Source organism: Mus caroli, chromosome 7 (assembly GCF_900094665.2).
Source record: "Mus caroli chromosome 7, CAROLI_EIJ_v1.1, whole genome shotgun sequence".
NCBI lineage: Eukaryota > Metazoa > Chordata > Mammalia > Rodentia > Muridae > Mus > Mus caroli.
Genome location: NC_034576.1, coordinates 118,910,742 through 118,916,318, shown reverse-complemented (window position 1 = coordinate 118,916,318; position 5,577 = coordinate 118,910,742). Strand labels below are relative to the sequence as shown.

Below are 5,577 nucleotides of genomic sequence, written 5' to 3'. Positions count from 1 at the left end.
TTTATGGTTGTGGGAGACCACAACATGCAGAACTGTATAAAGGGTTGCAGCATTGGGAAGGTTGAGAACCACTGCTCTAGAGGAACAGAGTCAACAGAATGAATGCACATTAAAGGGAGACTTTTAAATTGGTTTACACAGTGTGGCTGGAGTAGCCCAACAGTGGCTGTCTCACACCACAGAGATGGGGACCTGGTAGCTCCTAAGCCCATGAGGCTGGGTGCATCAGCAGTCATAAGCTGGTGCTGGAAGTCTGGTGTTTCCTGGGGAACCACTGGTCTGTGGTTCATATTGGAAGTCCAATAAAGCTGGTTCTGATATCAGCAAAGGAATCAGCAGTGGCCACAACAGAGTTGATTGACTTTCCAGGGACCATGAAGACCAGACAAGCAAAACAGGAGAAAACTTCCTTCCTCCATGTCCTTTTACCTGAGCATCAATAACCAAAGCAACCAGTAAGGGCCATTGAGCCAGATAGCTCCACACCCCAACCCAATGTTAACAACCTTCCACTGAGACTCTCTTCCCAGGCAATTGGAGGTTGTGTCCAGTTGATGATTAAAAAGCTAACCACCATCACAACACATGTATATACAAAACCACAGACACACTGATGTTCTAATAGCATTGTCCATAATACCTGAAAGATGGGGACACCCGCCATGTCCATTAACTGATCATAGATAAACAGACTAGGATGTGTCCTGTCTGTACACAGATGCTTGGCATCAGTAAGGCATGAGGACTGGTACACACAGCTCCCTAGACAGATCCTAGAAGCCTACGCACTGACAGCAGCCAGTCAGAGAATGTTAACATACTGTTAGCATTCCCATGAAGTGTCTGTAGCAAAGAACTCACAGACACAGAGGTCACCTCAGCAGGTTCAGAGTCTAAGGAAGGAGTAGAAATTGGGTGTCCTGGTTATAGACAGAGCATTTCTTTTCAGAGTCATGGCAGTGTTCAAAGGCCTAATGTGGTCATGTTTACACAACTATGTGAATATACCAAATCCACTGAACTGTATGCCTTATGTGGAAAATTATGATTTATATAAATTATGCATCTAAGAAAGCTGCTGTGCTGCAAAGGTGCCTCAATCCCTGGCAAACCCTTGCTGTTCTACATCACCTCTGGTATTCTTCCAAATAAAATATTGAGGGATGGGGAGATGGACCCGTGGGTAAAGAACTTGCCCCACAGTATGAGGGCAGGGGGTTGGATCCCAGCTCCCAGGTAAAGCCAGGTGGGTGTGTCAATCTACCTGCAATCCCGATGCTTAGGAGGAGAGGATGCAGATTCCCCAGAGCAAGCTGACTGGGGAAACTAGATGATACCCATGTCTGGATTCAAATGAGCGCCCCTGACTCACTAGTAGATCATGTGGGAGACTCCCAAAATCAATCAGTCTTGGGCCATCACAGGCACACATACTCATGTGCAAGCACACAGACACACACACAAACGCATACACAAAAATAAATAAATGTGTCAGGCAGTGGTGGTGCTCACCTTTAATTCCAGCACTTGGGAGGCAGAGGCAGGCAGATTTCTGAGTTCGAGGCCAGCCTGGTCTACAGAATGAGTTCCAGGATAGCCAGGACTATACAGAGAAACCCTGTCTCAAAAAAAAAATAGTAATAATAATAGTATTAATAGTATAAATAAATAAATAAATAAATAAATAAATAAATAAATAAATAAATGCAACTGGCTAATTGACCAATATTAGCGTATGTGCTTTCTGTCAACTGTTACAATGGATGCAAACAGCATGCAAGTGGGTGGAGCCTGTGGCTCATCCCTCTTCTTATCCTCAGTGCCATGAAAAGTGCATGTACATTCAAGGGCTCAACAGATGAGTACCCACGCGTAGGTGAATATACAAGAAATTAAATAAATAAAATAAAATAGTGCCAGGCCCTACTGCCAGAGACCCACATGCAGCTTGAACACGAGTAGGTAAAGACCTAGCACACAGCCAGTAGTGGTGCCAAAGAGTGGAACTTCTCCCCATTTCCCCCTATAGGACCAAAGCTCCTCCCCTGTGACGCCTCTGCCCTCCATTCTGTGCTTTCTGCTGATGGGTTATGTTGTTTAGCTCCTGTAAACTTCATGGACATATTTGCCTCCATCTGAAAGGTGAAGAAACTGAGATGCAGAGCTCTCGGGGAACTTTCTGGAAGGATGGCAGCTGACACGTTGCATAACAGGGATAGGAACCTGCATCCACCTCCCCTCACATCCCTCATTCTTCTCCTGCACAAAGATGCTCCCCCCATCCAACCTCACCTGCCTCTATTCTTAAACATCCCCCAGGCCTCCTCCACAGTACACCACCACCCCAGCCTGCTGAGCAGTGTGCAGCCTCTGTAGAAGATGTCTCTAATTATGCCTGACCATAAAGCCTGCAAGGGATTCATAAGTTATTCCAAGAGAAGATCTGCGCAGAAGGCAGTATCGACTGTAGTCTATTTCCTTGGCTACCATAAATTACTTTTTTCTCAGCAACTGTTGCAAAGCAAATTCAAGTGCAAACCCCTGAGGCCTGGCTACAGGGTCCCTTGCTTATCACTAAGGATACAATCTTCAAAGCTTGCCTCCAAGTCAGCCATCGCCAAGGGATAAGCCCTGAGGGAAGAGGCCAAAAAAGTCTTAGGGTTCTAGAAAAGGCTCTGCTGACTTCTAAACTAAGATCGATCGTGTTTTCCCCTGCCAGTGTCCTTTTGACCTCCAAAACAACCACCACTGGCTTGTGCTGGTTTTATAATACTCAATGAATAGAAAAACAACCGGACTGTCCATCACCAGAGATGGTTGAACAAAGCAAGGTCTTTACATCCAACAGAGAACTCATTCACCTTATATTGAGAAACCCTGCTTCGTAAGGTCAAAGTCTACCATGTCAGATAACTCCCCTCAGCTCCTTACAAAATGGAGGACTCTCTTTCCCAGAGGGGCTTTCTCACCTCTACCTTATCTAGGGAGCCCAATCCCCACACTCTACTTGAGATATGTCAAGAAATCCTTGGCAAAATTACAGGTTCAACCTCTTGGAACACTTTTCCATGCAAATGAGGTATCCCCAGAACCTTAAACCTCAGCCAATGAAACTTCTCCCTAAGAGGATCCCCCTACCCAGTTTCCAAGATTGATAGTCCTGGTTCACTTCAAATAAAGAGTTCAAGCTGTCTTGTGGACTAAGAAAGCTGTTTTCTAAGAGCTGTAACATTGAAGAGTTGTAACACTAAAGGGATGTAACATTGAAATGTTCGGAGACACCTCTCCCCCACCCTCATCCGACCCTCACCCCATCTTCCACGGTCATCCTACTCCCTCCCCCCCATACTCCCACTTCCATACCTGCCCCCGGCACACCCTTCCAGACTTTGCTTCATCCTTTCCCACCCTGTGCTCAGTGGAGCCTGGATACCCTAAGAAAAGACGTGGACCGTGGAGTGTCCGGATATCCCAAGGGAAGAAGCGAAAGAACAGAACCACAACGTCACACTAAAATGATGACTGAATGTGGAGTCATCATCATCTGTGTGTGTGTGTGTGTGTGTGTGTGTGTGTGTGTGTGTACAGTGCAGTTAGCAAGGTTCAGTTCAGAAAAGACTACAGTGTTTTGTAAGAAGAAAAAGGGAGGGCATGGATTTACTTTAGATTAGCCGGATGAAATAATAGGAAGATAAACAAGAAAAAAAAACTGTTTCTTTGAATATAGAGAAAACAAAAGAGGAATAAAGTAGAGTTCTCCAGAGGTCAAGAAAGAAGGACATCAAGAGAGTCCTGGCAGGTGCAGTCGACAGGAGCACTGCCTGGAAGGAATTTAAAGTGGTGTTTTCTTTATTTTTCCAGGCACCGAATGCGGGGCTGGGAGGTGGCTCAGTTGGTAAAGCACTTCTTACTCACTCATGAGGAACTCTTCTTAGATCCTCCATGCCAACTAATAAGCCAGGCCTGATGTCACATGCCTGTAATCGCACCACTGGGGAGGCAAATTCCGATGGATTCCTGAAGCTCACTGAAGCTCACTGGCCAGCCAGCCTAGCCAAGTCATTGATGTGCTCCGGGTTCAGTGAGAGACCCTACCTCAAAACAATAAGGTGGAAAGTAATTGAGAAAGACACCTAGCATCACCCTCTGGCCCATCCACATTTGTACATATGTACAACACAAACATAAATGCACAATACATCATTTTTTTAATTTAAGGTAAAACTACTAAGTACAAGGTAATATCTTAAATTTGACTTTGGCTCAAAAATAAAAGGGTCTTATGGACTAGGTTGGGACTACACCTCAGTGGTCGAAGGACTGCCTGGAATCTCACAGCTCTGAGTCCCATTCCTAGCCCAGAAAAAAAGATACAAAATTTACTTTTAAGATAAAAAGGAGATGGATGAGAACACATAAGAAGTCCACAGCTTTGTTAAGGGCAGTGTGTTGGTGTTAACTTCATACTTTCGACAAATATACCCAGGTGATACATGATGCTACTAATCTTGGGCAAGCCGGATGAAGGATGAATTCAGGAATTCTCTGTGCTATATTTGAGACCTTTTCTATAAATCTAAAACTATTCACACAAGCAAAATAAAATGTTTTAAAGTATATGACACCTGCTGAATGGCATATGGAAGAACAAGTAATGATCCTGCTAAATAAAGCCACTAAAAGTCCCTGCTCCCTGTTCTCAACACGCACAGCAAGCCTGCACACTATCAGGACTGAACCCACCATTCCTCTGGCCTCTAGGCGCCCAGCATCTGCTCTGAGGACACATGTCAAAGAAGTGCTGGTTTGCAGTGATGTGCATGTTCTCTGTCTGCAGAAAACAGACAAAAATTGAAAACAGAAAGAGCCTGGGTACAGGACATAAATAACCCAAATCTTAACATGAGCCTCTTGGGCCCAAACGCAAGCCATCATCTTCCATATCACAGGGCATGAAAATCACGGGGAGGGTGCTCACTTTGGCAGCTCACATACTAAAACTGGAGCAACGTCGAAAGAAGCGGCACAGCCCCTGTGCAAGGACGACATGCACATGCATGAAGTATTCCATATTTTAATTTAAAAAGTCATGGGAGGGACTGGGATGCTGGCTCAGTTAGCAGTATATACTGTTCTTCCAAAGGACCCAAGTTCTGATCCCAGAACCCACAGTGTGAGCTTACAACCACCAGTAACTCACACTCTAGAGACTGCTGTTCTCTCCTGGCCTCCTAAGCACTGTACTCGTGAACACACACGGGGTGAGGATGGGACATAGTTTAAAATAATAAAAATATATCTTATTTTTAAGTCATGGCAGAACTACAACTCCAGTCCAAGGGAGACCATGAAACTGTGTAGTTTGTGACCAAGAGTCCTTGATAGGGACTGATCCTCATCTCCCATCGGATAACCTGGTATCCTAACAGTATTCAATCTGCTGCCAACATTAACTGTCTTCCCTCTCGTTTGTATCATCTCTGATGTATTTCTTTAGTGCAGTCTAATGTGATGGTTTGTGTATGCTCGGCCCAGGGAGTGGCACTATTAGGAAGTGTGGCCTTGTTGGAGTAGGTG

General features: G+C 45.0%; 1 non-coding gene across 1 annotated transcript; it reads left to right on the top strand.

Moving 5' to 3' along the window:
* Positions 1–4,970: 4,970 nt before the first annotated feature.
* On the top strand, positions 4,971–5,077 carry LOC115031578. Its single transcript, XR_003837258.1, has one exon. It is a non-coding gene; the product is annotated as a U6 spliceosomal RNA (small nuclear RNA).
* Positions 5,078–5,577: the final 500 nt, after the last annotated feature.